The following is a 12,894-nucleotide window of genomic DNA, read 5'->3' on the forward strand; positions in this document are numbered from 1 at the left end:
CTAGATCAGTATTTTTAACCTTGAGGTAACCTTTTTTAAATATTGTGTACCCTGAAGTCCAAAAGAGACAGATTAGATTTATTTGGTATGTTAGGATTATACAGGAAGCATTGTCAAATGTGAGGTGGTATTTAACTTTTGGGGGGTTATATTTCTATAGATGTGTTATTAATATGTGTTCTAGGATTGTAGGAGATTCCTAAAATTCTGATATGTCCTAATACATATTGCAATAATTATGATTATTATGTTAAATTGTTGTATGACACAGAAATAACCAAATTTCCTTGTCAATTGTGTGGTTATGACTGTCTTAAGACTTTTGTCATCCATAATTGTTGTTTTGCTTTGATTGTTGTTGTGGGAAGTCAGGGACCCTGAATGGAAGAACTGGCTGAAACTGTGGCAGAAGAACATAAATTGTGAAGATTTCATGGATATTTATCAGTTCCCAAAATTAATACTTTATAATTTTTTATGCCTGTCTTTACTGCAGTCTCTGAACATAAATTGTGAAGATTTCATGGACATTTATCACTTCCTCAATTAACACTCTTATAATTTCTTTTTTTTTTTTTTTTTTGAGGTTGAGTCTCACTCTGTTGCCCAGCCTGGAGTGCAGTGGCCAGATCTTAGCTCACTGCAAGCTCCACCTCCCGGGTTTATGCCATTCTCCTGCCTCAGCCTCCCAAGTAGCTGGGACTACAGGCGCCCGCCACCTCGCCTGGCTAGTTTTTTGTATTTTTAGTAGAGACGGGGTTTCACTGTGTTAGCCAGGATGGTCTCCATCTCCTGGCCTCGTGATCCACCCGTCTCAGCCTCCCAAAGTGCTGGGATTACAGGCTTGAGCCACTGCGCCCAGCCAACACTCCTATAATTTCTTATGCCTGTCTTACTTTAGTCTCTTAATCCTGTCAGCTTCGTAAACTGAGGATGTGTGTCATCTCAGGACCCTGTGATGATTGTGTTAACTGTACAAACTGTTTGTAAAACATATGTGTTTGAACAGTATGAAATCAGTGCACCTTGAAAAAGAACAGAATAGCAGCGATTTTCAGAGAACAAGGAAAGATAACCATAAGGTGTGATTGTCTGCGGGGTCAGGCAGAATACAGCCATATTTTTCTTCTCACAGAAAACTTAGATGGATGTGACAGTAGGAGAGATATCACTGAATTCTTTTCCCAGCAAGGAATAGCCCTGGGGAAGGAATGCATTCCTGGGATTAGGTCCATAGACGGCCACTCTGGTAGTGTGTCTTATGCGGTTGAGGTAAGGACTGAAATACGCCCTGGTCTCCTGCAGTGCCCTCAGGCATACTAGGATTGGGAAATTCCAGCCTGGTAAATTCTAGTCATACCGGCTGTCTGCTCTTGAACCCTGTTTGCTGTTAAGATGTTTATCAAGACAATGTGTGCACAGTGGAACACAGACCCACATCAGTAATTCTAATTTTGCCTTGCCTTGTGATCTTTCCTGCCCTTTGAAGCATGTGATCCTTGTGACCTACTCCCTGTTCATACACCTCCTCCCCTTTTAAAATCCCTAATAAAAACTTACTGGTTTTGTGGCTCAAGGTCACCATAACAGTCCTACCAATATGTGAGGACACCCCTGGAGGCCCAGCTGTAAAATTTCTCTCTTTGTACTCTTTCTCTTTATTTCTCAGACCAGCCTACACTTAGGGAAAATAGAAAGAACCTGTGTTGAAACACTGGGGGCTGGTTCTCCCAATAATTCTTCACAAGGTGACATAATCAGCTGCAGCCCATGAACTTATAATCAGCTACAGCCATGGAACTTAAAGGTTCCATGAACTTTTAAGGAGTTCATGAAAAGGACTTTTGAACACTGGTTTCTTATAACTTTATAGATTATGCCATTGGATTAGAGATAAAACTTCCAGGACTCTAAGTAAAAGGCTAATGTGTTCATAAGGATTGCTAACCCAACATGAAACAGAGCAGCAGTTGATTTCATGGATTAAACTAATGGAGAACTAAAATCATTTTAATGGCTTTGTTGTTGTTGTTATTTGAACCATTGCTGATTCTTCAGAGTCTGGAGAATTGTTTTCCTGCTGAGCTATTTACAGCCTTTAACACTTGAGTATACTCTTGTAAATAGCATTTGAGACATATTTCTCTCTCTCTGCCTAACTTATCCAGAATTTGTAAGCTATTTGCGAATATTCTTAATTCATGGCAAAGTTTTTGGCTTTATGAGTTCAGTAAGAAACTGTTTTTGTTTTGTTTTGTTTTGTTAAACAATGGGACACAATTGGAGGAACGTATTTTCCCAGGGCTTTGACTGAAATGGCCTTGTGAGAGGTTCCAGAAAAGCCAATTTAAGAGAGCCTATATACACAATGATTCTTGCTGCACTTTGTGTGGGTAATCAGGCAAAATATATGAGATGGAAGCTTACTTTGCAGGAAGATTGGTCCTGCTGTAATATGTCTTTAATGGAAGTGGGAGACTGGAAAGAGAAAGATTGTGTTTCAGAAGAAAACTAGGATTAGATTAACTTTTGATTCCTGAGGGGCCATGTGGTTACTCATAGTATGGAGCTGCTCACAACAACCCTCCTCAGCATGAAGCAGCCAAAAAGATTGACAGTGAGATTCTCCATGATTGAGAAATTAATAGAAATCGGAGACTGAAACCTCTATGAATCCCAGAGAGCTGGTGTTTATGGTTTCTTTGAATAAACCTAGAAATTGATCCTCCCAATCTTAAAACTTGAGAAAATTACAATTGTCTTATCTGAGTTCCTCACTCAGAAAATCAACCATCAGTCCTCCCAGATAGTATCAGACCACTGCATTTGGACAGTGAGAGGGCAGATCCCTCACTCATCATGATTGTCTAACCAACTACCACTTCCTATTAACCAACTCCTCTTCCTTACCTATTCCTGGCTCCTGTTTTCCTACACATGGTTACAATTTTTCCTTGCTATACAAACCACTAATTTTAGTCCATCAGGCAGATGGATTTGAGACTGAGCTCCCTTCTTGGCTGCAGCACCCTATTAAAGCCTCCTTCTCCAACAATACTCATCATCTCAGTGATTGGCATTCTGTTCAGCAAGCAGCGTAGGACTTAGGCCAAACCCTTGGTATTTCATTAATACTATAACTAGCTTCTCATCAGTTCAGGTCAGAATTTTCCAATAAATAAGTACAGGTCTGGTCAAGTTTTTCCACCAAATGAGTGTTAAAAATCTTTTGATTTTCAAAGATTTGGGGACTAATTGTGGTAAAAAGATCACATACCTGTATTATCTCCTTCCTACGGGTAGGGAGCTAAGATGTATGAAATTAAGTAACTTGCTTAATACTATATGGTGAGATAGAAGTTACAGTCAAGAATTTCCAATTCAGTAGAGGTTCCTTTTCATTACATGATACACCTTTCTACTTTTTCTTCAAAATCATCAGTCATTCAGTTTTTCATTAAAAATTATTAACTGAACATAAGGAATATGGAAGGCTTTATGTTCCATGGCATATATTCTAGGGAGTGTCTTCAGGCCTTGCTTATAATCAAGAGTATGTGTATTATGGTTGCTGCAAAGCCACAGTATAAATATGAAACATGAGTCCATAGAAAGACATGCGTGTGAGTGTTTAAAGAAGCTTTACTTATAATATCCCCAAATTACAACCTAAATGTGTATCAACAGATGAATGGATACACAAAATGTGATATATTCATATAATGAAATAATACTAAACAGTAAAAAGGAATGAATATACCTGCTATAACACTAATGAATCTCAATATTATTATGCTGAGTGAAAAAAAAGACAGAAAAGAGCACATACTGCCTGATTCCATTTATATAAAACTCTATAAATACAAACTAATGTATACTGATAGAAAGTAGATCAGTGGTTGCTTGGAGGGAGGGGTACAGAGAAAGGTAAAAGGGAAAAATTTCAAAGGGGTACAAAGAAACTTTTGAAGGTGATTGGTAGGTTCATTATCTTGATTGTGATGATTTCACAGATGTCTACATTGTAAAATTTATGAAGTGATAAATGCAGTTAATTGTTTATAAACTGTATGCCAACAAAGCTGTTTTTAAAATATGCAACATCTTCCTGGAGTCAGATGTTACCAGGAAGCTTGAAATGAAAACATAAAAGATTTAACTAGACTTTAAATATATTAAAACAATACAAATACTATATGTATAAAGTCAAATTAAATCACTTCTTAATAGGAAAGCTCTAGATACCAAAATTTATACTTATAGTAGGCGAGGTCTAGCTAATTCTTTAAGATACCTCAGAACCTGTTTATATTCACTCTTCTCTCAAGTTAGCAGTCTTTGGTGGTAAGGTTTAAGTTTCTGCCAAGGAGTTTACAAGGTCACATAAAAGATGTAAAAATTACCTCAATACTTATAACATATCACTGACTTTAAGTTTCCTGTAGTTTTACTTTGGTCATTGCATCTTTAAAATCATTGACTTCTTGTGTTTCTGCAGTTCTAATTCTAGGAGCACTCATTATTTATAATCAAAGGAAAAAAGACAGAGGAATACTCCTTGTGCTACCATAATTGTAGTGTCCTGTAATATGAGGAGAGTGAGCCCTGCTACATAAATGCCTTTATTTTATCTCTGGTACTTTTTCCTAAAGAGTCACAGAATGAATGAAAGGCAAATCTTAAACCATCCAACAATTCTGATGCCTTGGAGTCTGTAATAGTCCACTCACTCATCTGAATAATCACAAGCATGATAATTTATCACAGCTATTTCTGATTTTTTCAGATATTGTATATCAAGAATGTATAACCTTCTCAAAGAAAAGACTACCATGATTCTATGCAGTCCTATAATTTCTAAAAGCAAAATTTTAAAATTCAGATAAAACCTATAATAGTTGGAGTAAAAAAGAACACCATTGCAGAACATGGTGCATATTAGAATACAAACAATAAAAAAGAAAATTCTGAAGGAATTCAAAAACATCTTTCAGTTGTCAAGTGAAGTAGAAGAGCAGCTGAGTGGAGAAGATAACAAGAGGCTGCAGGTCATTTCAAAATGTTTCAGGTCAAGATCCAGCTTAGTCCATCTCGGACTAGGGTCTAGATCCAGGTTAGCATATTTCAAGCACTAAGTAGACTTTTTACTGATTAATATTATTTTATTATATGGATAAATCACATTTTGTGTATTCATTCACCTGCCAACAGACATTTGGCTAGTCATATTGCGATACTGTAAATAAAGCTTCTATGAACACTCTGCACAAGTCTTTCTGTGGATGTATGTTCCATATTTATACTGCAGCTTTGTAGCAACCATAGTACACATATGCTTGATTAGAAGTATGGCCTTAAGACGCTCCCCCAGAGTACACTCCATAGAAGATAAGGCCTTCCATATCTATGCTCAGTTAATAATTTTGTAATGATCCTAAAGGCATACTAGGTAACCTTGAACAAATATTTGAAAAATGGTGGAGAAAATTAGAAGAGAAAGTTCTGATATTCTAAACAAGAGACAAATACATTGCAGAAACTATGAAAAAGTAAGAATAATGTTAATTCCCAGAAAAAATACTAGATCCAAGTGGAGAAGGTTGCAGAACATTACGTCAAGTTGAATCTCATTTTATACAACGGGATTTATAAACCTTTCATAAACCTTATTAACATTTATACAAAGATTTAAAAACCTTTATTAACATTTATACAATGAGATTCAATTTGACATAATGTGTAAGATAATGTAATGTAAAAGATATATGTGTGTATTTTACATGTATAATGTATGTACTTATAAATGCATAGAAAAGCTTCTAGTCTACATAAAAACTCTCTGTTGTGTCTTCTCTACACAAACTGGGGAATCTAGAGGAATTACATTTGTGACCCATAAGAGAAAAAAAAAAAAAACCTTACTAAAATATAGCATGTGATCATTAAAATTTCCATCTAAAATAATCTGTTTCCTATCATACTAAGTAGGACAAGGAAAGGTATCTTTAATTCACTCCAATTTAAAAAAATCAACAAATGAAATAGTGTCTTGTTACACCCTGGTAGATGAAGTAAGAATTTGTGAGGGTTCTTCCTTGGACCACGTCAATTGCAAACGAGATCTCTGGAAGTTTTTCACAAGGCTTTGCACCGAGAGAAAGCAGCCCACTTAAAGAAAGACACAGATAAAGTCAGAGGGTTATAAACAGTCAGATAAAGATTCTGAAACTGTTCCAAAGATGAATGGTTGCAAAACTGAGAATGTTCCACATGAAGAGAAAAATATTTAGATGAGATTTTTTAAAGTATTTGAATGTATGCTATATTACAAAGGCAAATACTTATTTTTGTTATTTTATTCTGGTTCTTCCAGAGGGCAGAAACAGAAATAGTGGTTAAAATTTAGAATAAGCCTGATTTGGTTAGATATAAAAAAAGTATAACGGCCGGGCGCGGTGGCTCAAGCCTGTAATCCCAGCACTTTGGGAGGCCGAGACGGGCGGATCACGAGGTCAGGAGATCGAGACCATCCTGGCTAATACGGTGAAACCCTGTCTCTACTTAAAAATACAAAAAAAAAAAAAAAAAAAAAACTAGCCGGGCGACGAGGCGGGCGCCTGTAGTCCCAGCTACTCGGGAGGCTGAGGCAGGAAAACGGCGTAAACCCGGGAGGCGGAGCTTGCAGTGAGCTGAGATCCGGCCACTGCACTCCAGCCTGGGTGGCAGAGCAAGACTCCGTCTCAAAAAAAAAAAAAAAAAAAAAAAGTATAACAAGTATAAATGTTCAGCAATAAATTTCTTGCTTCAAGAAGTATCATATTACTTACCTGACAGCATCTTTTGAAATTCAAATAAGCATGCCTTTTGACAAAGAATTTTTACTTCGAGGACTTTACCTTCAAGCTGTCACACACATATTTTCAAATATATGTGTACCAACATATTGGTTGCAGCATTGTTTATAAAAGCTATCTAGAAATCAGCAATCCGGAGAGGACCCACAGACCCTCTGAAGGAAGTGAAGTGCTCCTGAAGGACCCAGGAGACCCCCCAAAACTGTGAGTGCCCCAACTGCGGAAGTGGGAAAGGGAAACCCTCCTCTCCCAAACACACAACCCCACTGGAGACGCTGAAAGTCTGTTTGCAGGAGAAGTTTATGACCTTACCTGGAACTGAGTCTGTTTGGAGAGCTGAGTGAAATACAGGGGTAGAGAAAGCAGCAGAAAGGCCCTGGGAGCTCGCGGGATCCCCTAGCAGGCCATTCCTGCCTGGCAACACAGGGATCCAACGGGAGAGGAGTAGGCGATAAAACTACACAGGGAGAAGCAAATTTCTAACTGAACTTCGTAACAGTTTGAACAGGTGAGAAGCCTTCTGGCCAGAACTCGGGGGAGGACTTAAACTCCGTGTGCAGACTCCTTAGGCAGAAAGAACCAAGCCCTTTTCTTTCACAGCTGGGAGGCAGATAGCCTGGGGTAGATTTTTCAAGCCTGTATTGCTCTCCAGCTGGAAGCAATCTGGGGGCTGTTGATGGGGCACAGTGGGAGTGAGACCGGCCCTTCACATTGCGTGGGAGCTGGGTGAAGCCTATGACTGCAGGCTTTCCCCAACTTTCCTGACAACCTGCATGACTCAGCAGAGGCAGCCATCATCCTCCTAGGTACACAACTCCAATGACCTGGGAAACTCACCCCGGTCCCCCACAGCAGCTGCAGCAAGGCCTGCCCAAGAAGAGTCTGAACTCAGACACACCTAGCCCCGCGCTCACCTGATAGTCCTTCCCTACCTACCCTGGTAGCAGAAGACAAAGGGCATATAGTCTGGGAGTTCTAGGGCCCTGGCCACCACCAGTTCCTCCCCATATCACAGTTGATACTCTCTGGAAAGTGCCACCTCCTGGCAGGAGGCCAACCAACACAAAAATAGAACATTAAACCACCAAAGCTAAGAACCCTCATGGAGTCCATTGTACACCCCCCGCCCCACCCCCAGCCATCTACACCAGAACGGGCGCTGGTATCCATGGCTGAGAGACCCACAGACGGTTAACATCACAGGACTCTGTGCAGACAACCCCCAGTACCACCCCGGAGCCGGGTAGACTCGCTGGGTAGCTAGACCCAGAAGAGACACAACAATCGCTGCAGTTTGGCTCACAGGAAGCCACATCCATAGGAAAAGAGAGAAAATACTACATCGAGGGAACACCCCGAGGGACAAAAGAATCGAAACAACAGCCTTCAACCCTAGATCTTCTCTCTGACAGAGCCTACCCAAATGAGAAGAAATCAGTAACCAACCCTGGTGATACAACAAAACAAAGCTCTTCAACACCTCCCCCCCAAAAAATCACACTAATTCACCAGCAAAGGATCCATATCAAGAAGATATCCCTGATTTATCCAAAGATAAGACAAACGAAAGAATCTTTTTTTAAAATTTAATTTTATTATTATTATTACACTTGAAGTTCTAGGGTACATGTGCATAACGTGCAGGTTTGTTACATATGTATACTTGTGCCATGTTGGTGTGCTGCACCCATCAACTCGTCAGCACCCATCAACTCATCATTTACATCAGGTATAACTCCCAATGCAATCCTTCCCCACTCCCCCCTCCCCATAATAGGCCCCGGTGTGTGTGTGATGTTCCCTTTCCCGAGTCCAAGTGATCTCATTGTTCAGTTCCCACCTATGAGTGAGAACATGCGGTGTTTGGTTTTCTGTTCTTGTGATAGTTTGCTAAGAATGATGGTTTCCAGCTGCATCCATGTCCCTACAAAGGACACAAATTCATCCTTTTTTATGGCTGCATAGTATTCCATGGTGTATATGTGCCACATTTTCTTAATCCAGTCTGTCACTGATGGACATTTGGGTTGATTCCAAGTCTTTTCTATTGTGAATAGTGCCTCAATGAACATACGTGTGCATGTGTCTTTATAGCAGCATGATTTATAATCCTTTGGGTATATACACAGTAATGGGATGGCTGAGTCATACAGTACTTCTAGTTCTAGATCCTTGAGGAATCGCCATACTGTTTTCCATAATGGTTAAACTAGTTTACAATCCCACCAACATTGTAAAAGTGTTACTATTTCTCCATCTTAAGAGCTGTGAGGCAGGAGCACCAGGTAACCTATAAAGGAACACCTATCAGATTAACATCAGATTTCTCAGCAGAAACCCTACAAACTAGAAGGGATTGGGGCCCTATTTCAGCTTCCTCAAACAAAACAATTATCAGCCAAGAATTTTGTATGCAGCAAAACTAAGCATCATATATCAAGGAAAGATACAATTGTTTTCAGACAAACAAATGCTGATAGAATTTGCCATTACCAACCCACCACTGTAAATACTGCTAAAAGGAGCTCAAAATCTTGAAACAAATCCTGGAAACACATCAAAACAGAACGTCTTTAAAGCATAAATCATACAAGACCTATAACACAAAAATACAAGTTAAAAAGCAACAACAAAAACCAAAAACCCAAGGTACAGAGGCAACAAAGAGCACGATGAATGCAACGGTACCTCACATTTCAATACTAACATTGACTGTAAATGGCCTAAATGCTCCACTTAAAAGATACGGAACCTCAGAATGGATAAGAACTCACTAGCAAAACATCCACACCAAGAAGCATGATAATAAGTCAATAAATGTGATAACCACAGAAAGAGGATTAAAAACAAAGATCACATGATCATCTCAATAGATCCAAAAAAAGGATTCAAGAAAATCCAGCATCCTTTATGATTAAAACTCTCAACAAAATTGGCATACAAGGGACATACCTTAATGTAATAAAATCCATCTATGACAAACCCAAAGCCAACATAATACTGAATGGGGAAAGGTTGAAAGCATTCCCTCTAAGAACTGAAACAAGATAAGGATGCCCACTCTCACCACTCCTCTTCAATGCAGTATTGGAAGTCCTAGCCAGAGCAATCAGACAAGGGAAAGAAATAAAGGGCATCCAAATCAGTAAAGAGGAAGTCACACTGTCATTGTTTGATGATGATATAACTGTTTTCCTTGAAAACCCTAAGGATTCTTCCAGGAAGCTCCTAGAACTGATAGAAGAATTCAGCAAAGTTTCAAGGTACAAGATTAATGTACACGAATCTGTAGCTCTCCTAACACCAGCAGTGACCAAGCAGAGAATCAAATCAAGAACTCAACCCCTTTTACAGTAGCTGCTAAAAGTAAAATAAAATAAAATAAAATAAAATAAAATAAAATAAAATGAAATACTTAGGAATATACCTTTGGATGCAGTCCAAAGACCTCTACAAGAAAAACTACAAAACACTGCTAAAAGAAATAATAGATAACATAAACTAATGGGAAACACATCCCATGCTCATGGATGGTTAGAATTAATATTGTGAAAATGACCATACTGTCTAAAGAAATCTACAAATTCCATGCAATCCCCATCAAAATACCACCATCATCCTTCACAGAATTATAAAAAAAATTCTAAAATTAATATAGAACCAATAAAAAGCCTGCATAGCCAAAGCAAGACTAAGCAAAAAGAACAAATCTGGAGGCATCACACTGCCTGATTTCAAACTATACTATAAGGCCATAGTCACCAAAACAGCATGGTATTGGTACAAAAATAGGCATATAGACCAATGGAACAGAATAGAGAACCCAGAAATACACCCAAGTACTTACAGCCAACTGATCTTCGACAAGGCAAACAAAAACATAAAGTGGGAAAAGGACACTCTTTTCAACAAATGGTGCTGGGATAATTCTCCTAGCCACATGTAGGAGAATTAAACTGAATTCTCATCTCTCACCTATACAAAAATTAACTCAAGGTGGATTAAGGACTTAAACCTAATACCTGAAGCTATAAAAATTCTAGAAGATAACATTGGAAAAACCCTTCTAGACATTGGCCTAGGCAAGGATTTCATGACCAAGAACATTTGCAAAAGCAAATGTAATAAAAACAAAGATAAATATCTGGGACCTGACTAAACTAAAGAGCTTTTGTATGGCACAAGGAATAGTCATCAGAGTATATAGACAATCCACAGAGTGGGAGAAAATCTTCACAATCTATACATCTGACAAAAGACTAATATCCAGAATCTACAACGAACTCAAACAAATTAACAAGAAAAAAAAACAATCTCATCAAAATGTGGGCTAAGGACATGAATAGACAATTATCAGAAAGAAGATATACAAATGACCAACAAACATTTGAAATAGTGCTCATCATCACCAATGATCAGGGAAATGTAAACCAAAAGCACAATGTGACACCACCTCACTCCTGCAAGAATGGCCATAATAAAAAAATCAAAAAACAGTAGATGTTGGGATGGATGCGGTGAACAGGGAACACTTCTACACTGCCAGTGGGAATCTAAACCAGTACAGCCACTGAGGAAAATAGTGTGGAGATTCCTTAACGAACTAAAAGTAGAACTACCATCTGATCCAGTAACCCCAGTACTGAGTACCTACCCAGAGGAAAATAAGTCATTATTTGAAAAAGATACTTGCACATGCATGTTTATAGCAGCACAATTCACAATTGCAAAATCATGGAACCAGCCCAAATGCCGATCAATCAATGAGTGGATAAAGCAACAGTGGTGTGCATATAGGAATATTATGTAGCCACAAAAAGGAATGAATTAACAGCATTTGTAGTGACCTGGTTAAGTTGGAGACTATTATTCTAAGTGAATTAACTAAGGAATGGAAAAGCAAAGATCATATATTTTCACTGATGTGAGAGAGCTAAGCTATGAGGACACAAGACATAAAAATGATACCATGGACTTTGGGCACTTGGGGAGAAGAGTGGGAGGGGGGCAAGGGATAAAAGACTACAAATACGGTGCAGTGTATACTTCTCGTGTGATGGGTGCATGAAAATCTCACAAATCACCACTAAAGAACTTACTAATGTAACCAAATACACCTGTACCCCAATAACTTATGGAAAAAAAAAAAGAGCCGTCTAAATAAATTATAGAAAACGTCCCCACAAAGTCATGGTAGGTAGCAGCTACAAAAAGAATAAGGAAGATCGTATGACAAGGTATTTATTAAGTGGAAAAGGTTGCAGAACATTATGTCACATTGAATCTCATTTGTATAAGATGTAAAAGATATATGTGTGTATTATATACATAACACACACATGTGTATGTACATATGTACATATGTACATATGTACTTGTAAATGCATAGAAAAATTGTCTGCATAAAAATTCCCTGTAGTGATTTCTCCATATGAACTGGGGAATCTAGAGGAATTACTTTATCTTTGTATTGGTACTATTTTCTGTTTTTAAACATGAATTATAGCATTTTTAATTTATAAATGAATTTAAAAATTGTTGCATTTGTTATTAGAAGCATTTTCTAATTATCTAATAATTACATGCAAGTATATCTATACTATCTATTATACTACACCTATATTATCTGTAATTATGATATCTAATCTAATTATTAACTGCTATCACTGACATAGTATTTCAGAGAATCTGTTTTGCCATCAGAACTAGAATCTTAGTTCTACAGCTTTCTAAATGTGAAATGTTGCTGGAAACTTATCTCTAAGCTATGAATTCCTTGTCAGTAATGTGAGAATAAGTTATGAATTAAAATGACGTTCAAATGGGATACCACTAAGAAGAGATTTCTCTATCATATGTAATTATTGGAACAATACTTGTTAATTATATTAAGCTTAAACAAGATTACTATAAAACAGTAGAGGCAAGGAGAAATATATATATATATTTCTTTTTTTTTTTTTTTTAATTCTCCAAGCTTCCCCTTCAAAGCTTGGAATTTACCTTTGTTGTCTTAAAGGCATAATAAATTATTTAAATT

This window comes from Rhinopithecus roxellana, chromosome 11 (assembly GCF_007565055.1).
Source record: "Rhinopithecus roxellana isolate Shanxi Qingling chromosome 11, ASM756505v1, whole genome shotgun sequence".
Classification (NCBI taxonomy): domain Eukaryota; kingdom Metazoa; phylum Chordata; class Mammalia; order Primates; family Cercopithecidae; genus Rhinopithecus; species Rhinopithecus roxellana.